This window comes from Saccopteryx leptura, chromosome 3 (assembly GCF_036850995.1).
Source record: "Saccopteryx leptura isolate mSacLep1 chromosome 3, mSacLep1_pri_phased_curated, whole genome shotgun sequence".
NCBI classification, from domain to species: domain Eukaryota; kingdom Metazoa; phylum Chordata; class Mammalia; order Chiroptera; family Emballonuridae; genus Saccopteryx; species Saccopteryx leptura.
In genome coordinates, this window is record NC_089505.1 from 34,878,781 (window position 1) to 34,898,026 (window position 19,246).

Consider the following 19,246-nt stretch of genomic DNA (forward strand, 5'->3'; position numbering starts at 1 on the left):
TACTCCTTGTGTGTCTTCCTGATTCTGTGCAGACAATACAGTAACATCCTTATTTACTGATAACTTGATGTAATTAAAAGAGTCCAAAAGCTGATCTCAAGAGTGAAACATAAAATTGTTCTGGTTAGGTGTTCATATCATTTGTATTCAATCATTTTTAAGTTAGTTCCTGACTCCCACCACTATCTCGAAGTCTTCTCAGAACAAGTGGACAAGAGGCATAGTTCCTCCCTTCTAGACCTTTGTTATAGCAGCTTAGCAAACTAAAATATGTAGTTTTTGAATCTTAGCTAATATTACCACAAAAACAGATGGAGCACTCTAGGTAGCAAAATCAAAATCTATGGAAAACCTCTACATCAACAGTCAGTGACAGGTTATCCCCACAGAACTTAAAATGCAAACAGTGCAGATGGCCCTGGCTGGTTGGCTCAGTGGTAGAGCGTCGGCCTGGCGTGCAGGAGTCCCGGGTTCGATTCCCGGCCAGGGCACACAGGAGAAGTGCCCATCTGCTTCTCCACCCCTCCCCCTCTCCTTCCTCTCTGTCTCTCTCTTCCCCTCCCGCAGCCAAGGCTCCACTGGAGCAAAGATTGCCTGGGCGCTGAGGATGGCTCTGTGGCCTCTGCCTCAGGCACTAGAATGGCTCTGGATGTAACAGAGCGACGCCCCAGAGGGGCAGAGCATCACCCCCTGGTGGGCATGCCGGGTGGATCCCAGTCAGGCGCATGCGGGAGTCTGTCTGACTGCCTCCCCATTTCCAGCTTCGGGAAAAAAAAAAAAATGCAAACAGTGCAAAAACAAAATCCAAATACTCGTGTGTCCGTAAAGTCATGGTGCACTTTTGACCGGTCACAGGAAAGCAACAAAAGATGATAGAAATATGAAATCTGCACCAAATAAAAGGAAAACTCTCTCTCCCAGTTTCATCCCTATTCAGTGCAGTTCGACGTCGACTCCATTTGTTGCCCTACACACATCCAAACGGTAGTGAAGTTCTTGCCACATAGGACATCTGGTGTGACAGAGTGAATAACATCTGTGATTCTCTATTTCAAGTGATTAATGTTGTTGATATGTTCAATGTACACATGTTACTTCACATAACCCCAAAAGTAAAAGTCTAAGGGCGTCAGATCTGGGGATCGTGGTGGCCATGGCTTGACAGAACCCCTGCCTATTCATGGCCGGGGGAATATTCTACCCAGAAACTCCTGAACAATGGTGGCATAGTGTGGAGGAGCGCTGTCTTCTTGAAAGATGACACCTTCTGGAAATTGTGGCACTTAAAAGAATTCCAACATGTCAAGATAGGACTTTGCCGTCACAGACTGCTCTGCAAAAAAAAAAATGGGCCTATCACCTTATCATGCATCAGGCCACACCACACGTTCACTTTAGGGGTGTTATGTTCGTACTCAACGTAGGCATGAGGATGTTCAGCAGCCCATATTCGGATGTTATGGTGATGAACATGTCCACAGATATGGAAGGTCGCCTCATTGCTAAACACAATCTTCTGCAAAAATCTTGCATCATTTTCAATCTCATGAAGCATAATCTGTAGCAAATGCACATCATGTGGGTCTATCTGCCTGATATTGTGCAACAGCTGTAATTTGTACCCTGTGAAACAGAGATGTTTCTTTATCACCTTATGAACTGTAGTCTTGCTTAGGTGTAATTCTTAAGCACATGCATGCACAGATTTTTTAGGGCTTCTTAGGTAGCTACCCCTTATAGCCTCTACAGACTCATCACTGACTGATGGCCTACCAGAACAGGGTTTCTCCACCAAACTGCCGGTTTCCTTCAACTGCTTATCCCACCGAGTAATGTTATTCCTATGTGGTGGCACTTCGTTATAAATGTGCCGATATTCACGTTGCATTTTGGTCACAGATTCGAATTTAGCGAGCCACAGAACACACTGAACTTTTCTCTGTACCGTCCACATCTCGACTGGCATGGCTGTGGGCTGCTCCGCTGTATACACGGTGTTACATCATCATCTGCACATGCACACATGCTGCCACATCATCCTACAGAAACTGGGAGGGTTTTCCTTTTATTTGGTGCAGATTTCACATTTCTATCATCTTTTGTTGCTTTTCTGTGACCGGTCAAAAGTGCACCATGACTTTACGAACACACTGTAGTTTGGTAGGATGACTGTACAAGAGGCAGCAGAAGAGAGGTGCAGAAACTTTTGAAAACCATGAGTCTGAAGAACCCCTAAAACACCAAGATTTGGAGAGTTTGGAAAGCGAATATGGGAACATTAACTGATTTGGGAAAGGATTTGACAGGTTCATTGGTGAATTCAGTATAGGAAAAGATGTTAAGGCCATATGAAGTTGAAGAGTTCTGAGCCATTTGAACTCTATTTAAAAACAAACAAACATGTAAACAGTGAAAGCGCCACGCAAAACCTTCTGGGAAATAGAAACCACATTGGGCAAGACATAGAAAATATGGGGAGGGCAGAAAAAGGGTCCTCTCATGCTGAGGACAGGGAAGAAGCCAACAGATCTCAGAGATTATGAGGACATAGTCTTTTCAACCCTTCAAAAATTAACAGAAGAGGGAGGTCTAGAACTATGAAGCTAGGAAATATCATCTTACCTGTGCTTCTAAGAATATAAGAAAGTTATCTCAAGGATGAGCAATGAAAATGACTACAATCAAATTACAGATAAAACTATGGTAATAAAATTGAGATTAGGGAAAAAGTTTAGGTCCCCATAAATGATGAAAGTGAACTAAAAAACAACAAAAAACATTTCCACAGAAGAGTTGTATAATTATTAAAAATTAGTCCTCCCCCTGCAATTTTTTTTAATTGAGAGGTGGGGAGGCAGAGAGACAGATTCCCGCATGTGCCCTGACCAGGATCCCAGCAGGTCTCTACCAGGCGATACTCTGCCCAGCTTGGTAGCAGCTCTGTTGCTTGGCAATGAGCTATTTTAATGCCTGAGGCCGAGGTCATGAAGCCATCCTCAGTACTTCAGGCCATTTGCTTGAACTATTTAAGCTATGGCTGCAATAGGGGGAGAGAAAGAGCTAGAGGAGGGAGTGGGGAGTGAAGCAGATGGTCACTTCTCCTGTATGCTGTGCCCTGACCAGGCACCGGGCCAATGCTCTACCACTGAGTCAACTGGCCAGGGCCCAAAGAAATTAAGAAATTGTTATAAGCTATGAATGAACAGTTCAGATAATAATTATACAAAGTTATAAATGTGATTACTGGAAAAAAATTATTATTTGAAAATATTGCTGACAAAACTTAGAATTATAAATAAATGAAAAAATCACATCAGCATTGTCCTAATAGGCCAAGTGTGTGGGTTCAATCTTTGGTCAGGGCACATACAAGAATTAAAATATGAATGCATAAATAAATAGAACAACAAATATATTCTCTCTCCCTATTTCTCTAAAATCAATAAAAATATTTAAAGAATTTTTAAAAAATCATTTCAGAAATTAAGACTAAACTAAAAGGGACACACACACATTAGCATGAATAATAATTTAAGAGAAAGAAAATATGAAAAGAAAGCGATGTTTAAAAATCAAAATAATTTAAAAAATCAAAATAAAATGAAGAGATAAAATGGGATTCCAAAGAAAATAAAAAATATCATTGAAAGATATGCTAGATCCAACATATGAATACCAGGACAATGAAACAGAGCACACAATAAAAACAAGATTCAATAGAACTTTCCTGAAGAGAAGTTTAAAGCACATAGTGTAGACATCCTGTATATGAGGATAAAACAGAAGAGAAAACAGCCAAATTTAGAAAAAGAATTACATTTTTTTAAAAAATAAAAGATTCAGAAAATAAAGAGAAAGGAGGGAAGGAAAAAAAGAAAAAATTCAGGGGAAGGATTTTGAGTATTTTGGCAAAAATATCAAGATATCTAAAAGGGAACAAAAATCAAATTATTGTTAGATTTTTAAAAACATTTTTAGTGAAAAAGAGAGAGAAACATTGATCTGTTGTTACCTTTTTTATGCATTATATATTTACCTTTAAACTTAAAACTAAATGATGGCTATTAAAAAATAGTATAGTCACAATAACCACATTCTCTAAAAGTATAGATATACTAAAATTATTTTATACTAAGTATGGTAAAGAAGAACAGATAATAAGTGAGGTAGTCCAAAAGATGGCACCCAAAACTAATTTAAACTTAATTCTGAACTTACACATCTGAGTTTCACTCTAAAAGAAATACTACAGATATAGAAAAAGGTTTAATAACACTATAGAAAGAAATGTGCCAAATTTCAGAATTCCTGAGACACCTAACCCAATTTCTTCAGCAACTCAATAGCATGAAAAATTAAGGAGAGAGAGCCATTGTACATTAGAAATAACCTAAAAAAATACAGTACGAGTCCCTTTGTTGGATCCAAATTCTTACCAGTTGCAAGAAGACATTGTTAGGTACTTGGGGAAATTTGAATATAAAATGAATATTAATTATATCATAATAAAAGTTATTTATAATTATACAAAATGTGGTAATGACACTGTGATTATGTAGGAAAATGTCTCACCCTTTTGTGAGATGCATATTATTATATTTAGGTGTTGAAATAACATGACTCGGGGATTTGTTTTGAAATACTTTAGTAAAAATAATTGAAAAATAGAAGGAGCAAGAATGTCAAAATGTTGGTGGTTGTTTTCTGACCAGGCGCAGTGGATAGAGCATCAGCATGGGATGCAGAGGACCCAGGTTTGAAACCCTGAGGTTCAACAGCTTGATCATGGGGACACTAGTCTGACCATGGGATCATAGACATGTCGCCATGGTTGCTGGCTTGAGCCCAGATGTTGCTGGCTTGAAGCCCAAGGTCGCTGGCTTGAAACTAAGGTCACTGGTTAGAGCAAGGGGTCACTCGCAGCCTGAGCTTCCCCACCCCCCACACTCTCCCCATCAAGGTACATATGAGAAAGCAATCAATGAACAACTAAGGTGTCATAACAAAGAATTGATGCTTCTCACCTCTCTCCCTTTCTGTCTGTCTGTCCCTATCTGTCCCTCTCTCTGTCTCTCTGTCTGTCTCTGTCTCTCTCACTAAAAAAATAAAAAAAATAAATGTTGGTGGTTGTTAAAATTAGGTAATGGATAATTATTTATAATTAAATTTTAAAAATTGTCACCCAAAAGATATCCAGGTCAAATCCCTGGAATCTATTGCCTTACTTGTAAATGGGATCTTTGTAGACCGAATTAGATCAAAGTAAGAACCTTGATGTGAGATTATCCTGGATTATTTGAGTATGCTCTAAATCCCATGACAAGAACCTCATAAAATACACACCCAGGAGAACAGATACAAGAATAGGAGGTAACGTGGCATGCAGGCAGGCATTGGTGTTTTGGAGCAAAAAGCCAAATGCCACCAGAAGCTGGAAAAGGTACGAAATAAGACCTTTTCTAGACCCAGTGGAGTGAGTGTAGGCCTGCTGACAGTTTGAGTTTGGACTTCTGGTCTCCAGACTGTGAAACAGTAAATTTCTATCATTTTTTAAGCCATTGAACTTGTGCTCATTTGTTACAATAACCATGGGAAACACGTACACTAAATTAATGAATACTCAGAGTAGAACACTAATTGGCAATAATGAAAAAAAAAAGCACAGGGATGAGAGGAATAAGGATATTTTATATAGGAATTAGTATAAACATAACCATTAGAACATAAATGTACATTTTTCTAAATATCAATAGTTAAGCCAGCCTGACCAGTTGGTAGCACAGTGGAGAAAGTGTCGGCCTGGGATGCTGAGGACCTAGGTGCGAAGCCCCGACGTAGCCGCCTTAAGCTGGGCTTTCCGGCTTGAGTGCAGAGTCGCTGACTTAAGTGTAGGATCATAGATATGATCCCATGGTCACTGGCTTGAGCAAAGGGTCATTGGCTCAAATGGAGTCCTCTTGATCAAGGTACATATGAGAAAGCAATCAATGAACAACTGAAGTTCTGCAACAGGAGGTTGATACTTCTATCCCTCTCACTTCCTGTCTGTCTGACCCTGTAGGTGTAGTTTAAAAAAAGAAAGAAAAAAAAAAAAAAACTATGCCAGAGAAAAAGAGTTTCAGAAACAGAGCAAATAAAGTAAAAAAAAAAAAAAAAAAAAAAAAAAAGTAAGGATTGCATGTTTTAATGTACAACATATTTAGGTATAAATATAACAAAAAATAATATTGTGAAAGTAAAGACAACCATATTAGTTTTACTGATAAAAGTAAGTAGGCTTAATTTTCTAATTTAAAGAGTGGTGTTTTGATTTGCTAACAGAACAACTGCAACCTTATGCTACATTCTGGAATCAATTAAAACAAAGAGACTCAGGAAGATAAAAAAAAAATACAATAGCCTGACCTGTGATGGTGCAGTGGATAGAGCATCAACCTGGAAATGCTGAGGTCCCCGGTTCAAAACCCTGGGATTGCCTGGTCAAGGCACATATGGGAGTTGATGTTTCCAGCTCCTCCCCCCTTCTCTCTCTCTGTGTCTTTCTCCTCTCTCTCTCTCTCTGTCTCTCTCTCTACCTTTCTCTCTCCTCTCTAAAAATGAATAAATAAAATAAAAAAAGAAACACATTAAAAAAAAAACAATAGACACAGCAATATTAGGAAAATGAAAATAATAAGAAAGCAGGGTATATCAATCTTTATTTTGACAAGGTGGAATTAAAACCAAAAAACACTAAAAGAAACAAAATAGAACAGTTTATAAAGTTAAAGTTTTTGAAGAAAAAAAATAACACAATATTAATGAAACCAGTAACATTAAAAAATATTTTTCCAGAAAAAAACTGCAGAATTTATAAGAAATAAAATAAACTAATAGTAAGAAATTTTAATGTACTTCTATTGTTCAAGATAAATGAAGTAGAAAAAATAGTAAAAATTAAAACATATATGCCACAAAATCCCAATGAATTCCAAAATTACATGTAATGGAAAATTAGATATAATAAAATTAACAATTTTATTACAATGCAGTAAAAGTAAATATAATTTTATATTTGAAAGTTTTATTCAACTAGAAATTAAATACAAAGTACTAAAGAGAAATATGAAACAAAATTATAAAAAATTTTAGAAATAACAATAATAAATAAATGGTATATTAGAATATATGAGATATAGTTAAAAATTATTATAGACCAATTAATAGCATTAAGTACTAAATCAATAAAATTGACCAATAAAAATTAACAAATTAAAAGTTCAATTTAAAAATTAGATAAAGGACCACAACTTAAACCAAAAGTAAGCAGAAAAAATTAATAAAGATAACTTATTAAGAAAAAAGTGCTAAAAAAGAAAAATGGTAGAATTAACACATTGAAAGGCTAGGCCTTGAATTGTCAACAAAATAGATATAAAAGTAGCTGAAATAATCAAAGGAAAAGAGGAAGAAAAGACAGATACACAAGACAGGAAATACTATGAAAACTAGGGATGTTAAAAATAATAAGTGATTACTTAGCAGAGATCTGAGACAATATATTTCTTCCAGATTAAAAGAATAAATCTTCCCCAAAAGTGTAACTTAGCAAAATCGACCCCAATACAAAGCTTAAATATATCATTTGTCAAATGTGAAAGAGAGAATGTTTAGTATTTACTTGGAAACCATAAAACAAATGAACAATAAAATAAATAAATAAATAGATAAATAAATAAAAACAGGGAAATCTACCAATTCTTTAAAAATTGAAATTATTCTATTGCAGCTATTTCAGAGGATAGAAAAAAAAAACTTCTAAATTTATCTTATGAAAGAATTATAGCATTAAATTCCCAAACTGGCAACAATGGAAAACAAAAGCCCACCACAACCCAGTCTCAGTGACAAATACTGAAGCAAAAACACTCAAAATATTACCAAAAAGAATAAAGGACATATTAAAATATAATACAGCATAAGCAAGTGAGGTTGATTTCAACTTTTACATCAGAAAAACCTTTATAAAAATCCCTATATCTTTTGAGCTAAGGAGGAAAATTACAAGGTTATTTACATATAGGAAAAAAACATTTTTAAAAAAAAACAAAAACTGACTGATGTCAGTCATGATAGCAAATGTGCATATTTAGATTAACAAATTATATATGTATATAGATGCATTGATATACTTATTCATATACACATACATATAGATATCAATATGTATATATACCAAGAAATATACAAAACCTACACACTGAAATCACCCAAGACACAACAGTAAACTTGGACAGGAAGACTTAGTGTCAAAGATATCAGTCAGTACTTCCTAAGTTAATTTATAAATTTAATATAAACTTTATAAAATACAAATAAGACAGGGTTGTTTTTTTTTTCCTGAGTCATAGAGATGACATGAAGCAATACTGGGATTTCCTTAATCATAATCACTTTGATAGAATATAGAAGATTGTTCACGGATTGTTAATTGTTTAATGGTATGATGAATACATAAAACTTTATTATATTCTCTCTGTAATAATGCTTAACATTTACTGTAATATGCAAACATTCTTAATTGTAAATCAGAGGTGATGACAGGTGAGGCAGGAAATGAGGAAGTCCTTGATAAAATTCCACAATATTAAATCTTTAATATAAAATATAATTTCTTGAAGTGATATTCCATATTTCTTTGTCATTAAGCCAATTAGCCTATCAAGAAATTTACATGATGAATATCAGTGGACTGGAATGTTGTGGTATTCAAAGGATTGTTTTGTATGTAAAGGGTCATTTTGTGCCTATTGCACTGGAAGGATGCCTACTGCTGAGCTAAACTGTAAAAGTGAATAATGTCTTTATGTTCAAAATGAAAAGTCCACAATATATTAATTGTCCTGTTACTACAAAATGTTGTTTGCAATCCATATTTTTTTTTGCATTTCAGTAGAGAAAATCTCTTAATTATGCAATCAGATAAGCAGAATCAGAGCCTTTTAAAATTTCAGAAAATAGAAAAGTCATTTAACTTTTGTATTTAACAAATGAAGAAACAGGATATTTTGAAAGTTTCCAAAGTATTACTGACTGAGCTGAGAGCAAAACCCAGACTTCTCCCTTCCAACCTAGTGCTTCTTTTACTACTCAACTTAAAATCATGCATGTAAGATTTACCTTTCAATAAATCCATTCTGATTATTACTAAGGAAAACTCTCCAATGAATGCTGAAGAAAGCTTTGACCTTTCACATTCCCTTCTAATAACTCCATCTCCACTGTTATCCTAATATATAGGGAATGTCTTAAAGGAACTTTTGTATCTGCTGTTGTTATTAACTAGATCATTCCCCAAGCTCTATCACACTGCCTAACATACAGTAGGCACTTAATTAATGCTCACTGGAACATAAAGAATGTGGCAAATCTATACATTAGTAATTGCAACGCTTTATCTAAAAGCAAAATACCACTTTTTGTCAATATGATAGCAGAGGTGATGAGATGTGTTTCTAATATATAGACATAATTACATTTGGGACACTATTGTTGGTATAATTTTTTTCTTTGTTTTGAGAAACATAACTCAATTTTAATAATCTGGGTTGGCATGAATATATAGTATAGATAGTATCTCAGTTAATGCAATGCTTATAAAAGCCCAATATACAATTATACTTAATATAAGTAATGAAGAAAAATTAAGCAATAATGCTATCATAATATACCAAAGTTTTATAGTTTCTAATTAGAATATAGGCTAAAGTCCCATAACTATTTCTCCTAAATAATTAAAAGTTCTTTTTGAGAGGAAACCTATATTTTAAATGCCAAAGAAATAGAAAATTCCTGACAAAATTTATTTTCATGCATGAAAGAATCTATGGAAGAGTTTTTAAAACAATAATTAATTATTGTAAATAAGTTCTTCACTGTTGTATTTTATTTGTGACGGGAGTTCATCTTTTGCTCCTTTGCACAGTATCTCTAACAGTGCAAAAAATTCTTTGAGTATGAACACCTTCGTGTGAATCCAACAGAAACATTTTACTGCTCTGGATAAATGAGTTACAGAAAATTAAGTAATTGATTCTTGTGTTTATGAGGGCTTCTTAGTGCACCCTTGTGGTAAAGAAATAAGTTACAAATGCAACCTTGAAAATTTCAGAGCAGAAAGCCAGCCCTAAAAGAAGCAACCATGAGTCATCCGTTCAGCACTTTCACAAAATATCAGAATTGTCCTACCTGGTCATGGGAAAAAAAATTTAGAGTGAATTTTGTTTTGTGAAAGGAGAGTCAAGATAAGTGATTTGGATACAAAGGTTTAGGACAAAAAGATAATCTCAAATTAAGTTTTTAGGACAGCTCCTTGGCAATGCTATCACACTGAACAGTTATCACTAGATTTATTTACTCTAAATTGCTTGTTCAAACTTCTGTGTTTTACCCTATGAGAAAATGGCATTTGGACAATGCTTTCTTGTTTCTCTCAGTTTATCAAAGCTAGTCTCAACTCTATACCTTACTATTTTTAGCTGAACGTGAGATATCTTTGTCCTGTGCAGAAATGGATGTTGTGCTCACATTAACTGATATGAAATGAGACACAACACAGTATTTAGCTTCTTTTTTTAACTAGGAAAAAGAGCACTGGGTGTACCTTTGAAAATAAGACAACAACAAAAAATATTTGCAGTTAACTTTAAACCTTACCCAGCAGTTTTGATACTTATGACAACTTAACTTTTAAAAAGAAGTATTAAAATATTTCTACACACATGTACATCATAATAAGTAGAATTTGTCAGGGATCCATCATTTCTTATAATAACAAAATTCAGTCTAAAACATTTCTATTTTTTATAATTACTTTAGAAAGTTTGTGGTTAACTCAGATAATTTTATACCAAAGGATATATAGGGTGTGTGTATATATATATATATATATATATATATATATATATATATATATATATATATATATGTATATATTGCTAAGGTAAACAGAACATATATACAGAAAGTTTATATGAGGGTAATGTTTGGTAATGGCAATAATTTATAAACAAAGTACACTGACAGGCAACTGGATGACTAAATTGTATATTTCCAAAATGCAACAATGTCAAATAATGAATGAATGGATATTACATAAGACAATACTAATGAATGTAAGTGATCTAAGTTTAATGGGGAAGAGTAAGTACAAAAGTTAAAATTGTGTATCATACATTTTTAATATTAAAAATTTCAAAGAAATAATATACTTGCTAAGGATACTTAGTGATCACTAAGACATATTTTTAATAGCAAGATAATATCCATATCTGACCCAAGATAATAGTGACTAGAAGGTGATGTGAATTGGATAAGTGTTAGTAATATCAGAGGCCGGCTCATTAGATGTTCTAGTTTCTAAGATTAGTATTAAGTTAGTTGATGTCTGTTACATTATTGTTTGAAAACAAATAAATAAAGCATGCAAGAGCCGAGGATGAGAGTATATGATAAAATAAAGATAAATATTAATCTGATTTTGTATCACTGTGATACACCAAAGGAAAATAGGATAAAAAGAAAGACAAATGTTAATACATCAGTTTCTTCAAAGTACAAAAAGGGCTCGTAATGTAGCTAGGAATTATAGATGTTCTAAATTTTGGTAGTTCAGCTCTGTACCAGTAACTTGCCTGTAGTGATCTATTCACACATAGGTACATAAGGCAGAGACCATTGTGATCCATTGTTGATCCCTCTATGTCCACAAAATTAAGTGCAGTGCTGTGCCCATAGCTATACTTAATATCTTATAACAAATTGATATGTGATTCAAATATTAACCCAGATTATATTCAAGAAGGCTCTAGACATTAAATACAAAGCAAGATAATTATTTCTTTCAAAAGACATCATGGTACACATACTTTAAAATCATTTAAATAAAAAATAATATATTTGAAATGTGTTCCAAAGTACAGTTTAATATGCCAATAAGTAACATATTTTTATGAGAATATTCTTTTGAGGATCTTTATTTAAAATGCATGAATAAAATGTTGTTCTCTCTTTTGATCTTTTGATTCTAAAAGTAATTTTAAATGCCATTTTTTTCTGCCTTGTTAAATAATTTCTGCTTGGTGGTTTGTAATAGGACTAGAAATTCTGCCCACCACCAGTCAAGACAAATAGCCTTTGCCTCATTAGAGAATCTGGTGTGTTATGACAATAGGCCAACGGAGAGGAACCTGGGATGTAAGATAGGCCAGGAATATTGGAAAGGATTTTATGAAGATGCCAGCTGGCCTGGGAAAGGAGAAGAAGGGCCTTTCCTGAAGTAAAATTGAATAATTATGCCAACCTTGAATGGGTGAATGCTGGCACTAACGAAGAACCCTGGAGGAAGGCCAGCTGACTCAGTATGAGTGAGAGAAAGAAGCAGGTGAATAAACTCAACTGCAAACTTGCATTGTTGAAAACAGCTATGTTCATAACTGTTCAGTAGAAATAAAAAGATATTGAGAATGTAAGCTACAGTAACATAATTTTATTTAGAATTTATTTTATTTCAAAAGTAAAATATCAGAAATATTCAAGATTAGTCTGTTGTCAACCCCATTCTCCCCACACCAATCCCAAATAATAATACGTTTTAGGAAATATTTATGTGTCTGTTATATGCTAAGTGCTGAATTCAAACTGAAGAAAGTATGTTTTAAACAAAGAAGTAAAGAATGAATAGGGGGTAGACAGGAGAGGACAAAGATGTGTGACTACCTAAAGATAATAGGCTATTTCATACCTTCGAAGAACTCCAAGTTAAGTGGCTGAGGGATAGGGTATAGCTGCAGAAAGACTTGGAAGATAATGGATTTAAGGCCAGGTTTGATGAAAGACCTTTAACCCATATTAAGCCTTTTTTTTTTTTTTTTTTTTTTTTTTTTTGAGAGAAAGAGAGAGAGAGAGAGAGAAAGGCTGGAAGGGAGAGAGATGAGAGGCATCAGTTCTTCGTTGCAGTATCTTAGTTGTCATTGTTTGCTTTCTCATATGTGCCTTGACTGGGAGGCTACAGCAGAGCAAGTGACCCCTTGCTCAGGCCAGTGATCTTGGGCTTCAAGCCAGCAACCTTTGTGCTCAAGCCAGAGACCCCGCACTCAAGCTGGATGAGGCCACGCTCTAGCCGGTGACCTCGTGGTACAAATCTAGGTCCACTCTATCCACTGTGCCACCGCCTGGTCAGGCTAAACCATATTAAGCTTTTATTAGAGCTTATTTTCAGACTAAATACTATGAGAAATCATTAAATTTTGTGGGTTTATTTTTGTTTTGATTTTTGCATTTTGTTTTGATTCTTGCTGAACTACCTATTTTAGAAGATTGCTTTGGTTGCAGCAAAAAAATAATATACTAGAAGAGAGTGAAAACAGAGTAAAGGAGTAGATGTATAAAACATTAAAAATGTCCAAGTGAAAAAAAAATAGAATTATGGGCCTTTTCCATCTAGGCAAGAAGTAACAGGGATAGAATTCATCCTCCCACTTGAAACTAGGAAAGGCAAACAAAATGATATAAAACAACATTTTCACTACATCAGATAAAGAACAGTGATCCCTGAGAGATGAAAAATAATAAGTTCTACTGCCCCAGTGTACTGTCTTGAAAGAACTTCCAGGCTCCTGTGCAGGGAGTGGCGACACTGAAGGAGATCGGCAGACTTCCTGAGTGGAGGAGACAGCAGAGCAGAAAACCCAGAGAGACCAAGATGACTTAGAGTCGAAGGAAAAGGTACCAGTGAAAAGATAGCTTCCCAAAAGAGTGAACCCCAGAGAACTGTGGAAGGTTCACCTCTAGCACACTGACGATTGCTCATTGCTGCATGAATGTGAGTAGACAACAGAGGCTCAGAAAAAAAAACCACGTGACATAATTAGAGGGACCAGTACCTGGTGCTCATCCAGGAGCAGAAATAGTGCCTGCTCCCACCAGACAGGCTGGCACCTTTGTAGGCCAAGGTGTGTTGTGAAAGAATAATCAAAAGGGTTTCAAGGCCCTGGCCGGTTGGCTCAGCGGTAGAGCGTCAGCTTCGCGTGCGGGGGACTCGGGTTCGATTCCCGGCCAGGGCACATAGGAGAAGCGCCCATTTGCTTCTCCACCCTTCCCCCCTCCTTCCTCTCTGTCTCTCTCTTCCCCTCCCGCAGCCAAGGCTCCATTGGAGCAAAGATGGCCCCAGCGCTGGGGATGGCTCCTTGGCCTCTGCCCCAGGCACTAGAGTGGCTCTGGTCGCGGCAGAGCATTGCCCCCTGGTGGGCGGAGCATCGCCCCTGGTGGGCGTGCCGGGTGGATCCCGGTCGGGCGCATGCGGGAGTCTGTCTGACTGTCTCTCCCCATTTCCAGCTTCAGAAAAATACAAAAAAAAAAAAAAAAAAAAAAAGGGTTTTGACTCGGTGATGGAGAAAAATTAGTCCTAGATGAAATGCTCCCCTTGTCTTAAAAAAAAAAATTTATAAACAAGACCAGAGATGATCAAACTGTTTCCAAAGAAACTTAACTGCATTGAGAATAAGAGCAAGAATATTTCTAAAAATACAAAAGTATAGAGCCAAGTAACATTCAGATTTACAAGTAACAATTATATTTCTTGTCATTCAATTTTTTAAAAATCAACAGGCACCCAAAGAAGCAGAAAATTATGTCAGGAAAAAAACCAATAAATTGTAACCAACTCAGAACTGGAATAGACATTAAAATTATCAGAACATGGAACACATTCATCATTATAATTGTATTTTAATATATTTAAAAGCTAGAAAGATTGAGAATGCTAAGTAGGGTCATAGAAAGTATATGCAGCTTGACCAGGTGGTGGCACTGTGGATAGAGTGCCAGACTGGGATGCAGAGGACCCAGGTTCAAAACCCCGAGGTCACCGGCTTGAGCACAGACTTATCAGCTTGAGCACCGGGTCACTGGCTTGAGCAGGGGATCATAGAGGTGACCTCATGGTCGCGAGCTTGAGCAAGGGATCACTCACTCTGCTGTAGCGCCCCATCCCCATCCCTGCCAAGGCACATATGAGAAAGCAATCAATGAACAACTAAGGTGCTGCAATGAAGAACTGATACTTCTTATCTCCCTTTCTGTCTGTCCCTATCTGTCCCCTCTCTCTGTCTCTTTCTCTGTCTCTGTCACACATACACAAAAAAGAAAGTCTATGTACATTTTTTACAGTTTATTAAAATATGTATATATACAGGAATGGGCAAAAGTAGGATTGCAGTTGTGAATATATGAGTTTATCCTCTTATTACTGTTTATTAATTATTGTATTATTTTCTATACACAGCTATAAACAAATTTTTGCCCACCCCTGTATTTTATAATACGTGATATTATAAGATAAATTTTTCATTGTATTAAAACTGGATAATGCAATTCTTCTAACTTTAATCTTCTTTTTTTTTTTTTTTTGTATTTTTCTGAAGCTGAAAACGGGGAGAGACAGTCAGACAGACTCCCGCATGCGCCCGACGGGGATCCACCCGGCACGCCCACCAGGGGCGACGCTCCGCCCACCAGGGGGCGATGCTCTGCCCCTCCGGGGCATCGCTCTGCCATGACCAGAGCCACTCTAGCGCCTGGAGCAGAGGCCAAGGAGCCATCCCCAGCGCCCGGGCCATCTTTGCTCCAATGGAGCCTTGGCTGCGGGAGGGGAAGAGAGAGACAGAGAGGAAGGAGGGGGGGTGGAGAAGCAAATGGGCACTTCTCCTATGTGCCCTGGCCAGGAATCGAACCCAGGTCCCCCGCACGCCAGGCCGACGCTCTACCGCTGAGCCAAACGGCCAGGGCCTTAATATTCTTTTACAAAACTGTTTAGGCTATTCTACTTCTATGTTTTTTCTATACTTATTGTAAGATATATTTGCCTATACCAAAAAAAAGTCTTGTTGACAATTTGAAATCAAGTTTATTCTATAATTTGTAAATAATTTCATCTTTGTTAGATTGAGCTCAAATCTATGAACTGTTCCCCCTTATCTTTCTATCTGCCTATCATCTATCTATCTATCATCATCTGTCTATATAATTATTGAGTGAGAGAGAAAGACAGAGAGACAAAGAGACAGAAAGGGAGAGAGGTGAGAAGCATCAACTCATAGTTGCAGCACCTTAGTGTTGTTCATTTATTGCATTCTTATTTGTGCCTTAACCAGGGAGCTCGTCAAGCCAGTGACCCCTTGCTCAAGCCAGCCACCTTGGGTTCAAGCCAGCAACCTTGGGCTTCAAGTCAGCAACCCTTGTACTCAGCCAGCATCCATGGCCATGGGGTAATGTCTATGATCCCACACTCAAGCAAGTGACCCTGCACTCAAGCTGGCAAGCCTGCACTCATGTTAGATGAGCTCATGCTCAAGCCGAGAATCTTGGGATTTCAAACCTGGAAACTCAGCATCCCAGGTGGACAATCTATCACTGCATCACCACCAGTCAGGCTCCCTCTCCATTTATTCAGATCATCTTTATTTCTTTCACCATGGTTTTATAGTTTTTAGCATGTATATACATTAATGAATTTTTGAGTGTTGAACTAGCTTTGCATAGCTAGAATTAAATTCATTTCACCATTATATACAATTTTTAAGTATATTGCTGATTCAGTGTGCTAATATTTTGTTGAGAATTTTTGTGCCTAATTTCAAAACAAAGTTGTTTGTTTTTTGTACATTATTTCTGTTTCTGCTATTAGAGAAATTCTAGCCTAAATAAAGTGTTGGGAACTGTTCCCTTCTCTTCTGTTTTTTAGAAGAGATTGGGTAGAACTGATATTCTTCATTAAGCCTTTGGTAGAATTCTCCAGTAAAATCACCTAAAAATTTGTTTTCCAGAATCTTTTATATTACAGACTAATTTCTCTAATATTTATAGAAGCATTTAAAATGCCTATACAGTCTTTGGTGAGTTTGAGTGGTTTGTAGTATTTGAAGAACTAGTTTGGTTGATTGTAATTTGCCAGTATCAACATCCTGGTTTGGATAATGTGCTGTGTAAGATGCCAGCACAGACAGAAGCCAAATAATGGGTATGTGGATGCTCTGCATTTTTGCAATGTCTAATGAGTCTATAATTTTTCTTCAAAATAAAAAAATGAATGAAAAGAAGTACATATATGTTTATAGCAAATGTTAATAATTTGTTAAATTGTACAAGTTAATTTAACTGTGCATTTCTATGAGGGAATTCTATCATCCAAGTCTTTGTTGTTTCTTTGATTGCAACCCTTTCTAGTTTGAATGGAAAATAGATAAATAAATATAAATAAATAAATATATAGATCTCAGTCTTTTTCATCCTCACATTTTAGTAGAAAAACTCTCTCCATACTGCTGTTTGTACTCACTTCTTGGTAACATACCATATAATTGTGTTAGTTAAACCCTTTCAAAGTGAAAGGAATCTTTTTGGATATGCTGATAATATCTCAGTTGACAGGAATTTTTTTAACTGCAACCAGTGTTCACAAGCCTTATCAGACTGTGATGTTTAAAAATAGAGTTATTTAATTATGAGTCATCATCTTCTTTCCTTTTAGTCTAAGCAGAAGAAAGCTCTCCTCAACTTGTTCTCTAGGTTTCTCTTTGTTTTCCGAAAGGGTTCAAGCATGTTTCATTACACGTAGGAAGCAGTTTGTCAGATGCAGTCATCATATCACATTTATACTCATCTTCAGCTCTTCTTTTGGCCTCAAAATGTTTATAATCCTGATTGCAGAAGGTTTTGGATCAGAGTCACTGCTTCTATCCATAAAAAGTCCAATGCTCCAAGCTTTAGGACTGACTCTAGAGGACTAAAAGGATGTTGTGTTGAATGAAGATCTGGGAAGAATAACCCCTTTACTAACTGTGGGCTATACTTTTGTATCAGCCCTGCTCTGCAGGCTCCCTAGACTCATGACACCTACACAAATAGTTCCATCAAATTTCTTCATAATTTCTTGCCCTGGATACCATTCAGTTCTTTCAATAGAATGGAGCAAATTATTTGTCTTTATAAACTCTTTTGCTGAGTTTAACTCCCTGTTAAAGGATAATGAGTTCAAAATTAAAGAAGCATTTTCTCTATCCTCTTTCAAAAAATTCCTCCCTGTAACTAAAATTATTCTCTAGTTAGAAAATAAAGATACTTTACATATATGAATACTAATATTTTTGATTGGTAGGATTAAAGAAGCTGCTAGCAGCATCTTTGTGCCATCTCAGCTAGCCAAATTTTTCCTGTTCCAAAAGGATGCATGGAAAGAAAGAAAAATACAACCAGCCACCAGCCAGATTTCACGGAAATTGCAATATAGCAGTAGCTTTAGTAAAAAATCAGATGCTCCTGACTCTCTTTGTTCTGTCAGAAGTATTTTGAGCCTATGATTTAACTGTTGTGGTGAGTTAGCAACAGTCTGATTCTCCATACTGAATTCATAAAATTTTTTTAAAAAATTAAAAATTGCTCAATAAAAATAAAGATTCTTTCTTAGTATGTCTGATAAAAGAAAGTTTGGAATTGTTCATTTTATCACTATTACCACTGTTTGAAAAAACCCATCAGACAACTGACCACCCATCTTTGGATCATACATTTACCTCTTATGCTATCCGCCATGGAACACTGTTCCTGGACAGTTCCCTTAAATGTGCCAAGTCCTCAGAACATAATAATTTATTTTTCTGTAAATGAGATCTCTTTTTTTAAACACCATGTCCTCGTAAATTTTTTTAAATTAATTTTAATTGGGTGACATAGCTAAATCAGGGTACATATGTTCAGAGAAAACATCTCTAGGTTATTTTGACATTTGATTATGCTGCATTCCCTTCACCCAAAGTCCATTGTCTTCTGTCACCTTCTAACTGGTTTTCTTTGTGCCCCTCCCTCACCCAAGCCCCTCCCCATAACCCCCACACTCTTGTCCATGTCTCTGAGTCTCATTTTTATGTCCCACCTATGTATGGAATCATATAGTTCTTAGTTTTTTCTGATTTACTTATTTTGCTCAGTATAATGTTATCCATTTTGAGTTTATTTTTGTGAATGGTGTAATTTGGTGGTCTAGTTTTATTTATTTGCAGGTAGCTGTCCAATTTTCCCAACACCATTTGTTGAAGAGGCTATCTTTACTTTATGCTCTTACCTCCTTTGTCAAATATCAGTTGTCCATAAAAGTGTGGGTTTATTTCTGGGTTCTCAGCTCTGTTTCATTGATCTATATGCCTGTTCTTAT

At 35.9% G+C, this 19,246-nt stretch overlaps 1 non-coding gene across 1 annotated transcript; it reads left to right on the forward strand.

The window, feature by feature from the left end:
• The first annotated feature begins 14,026 nt into the window (after nucleotides 1-14,026).
• TRNAA-CGC (transfer RNA alanine (anticodon CGC)) lies at nucleotides 14,027-14,102 on the forward strand. The gene has a single exon. It is a non-coding gene; the product is annotated as a tRNA-Ala (tRNA).
• Nucleotides 14,103-19,246: the final 5,144 nt, after the last annotated feature.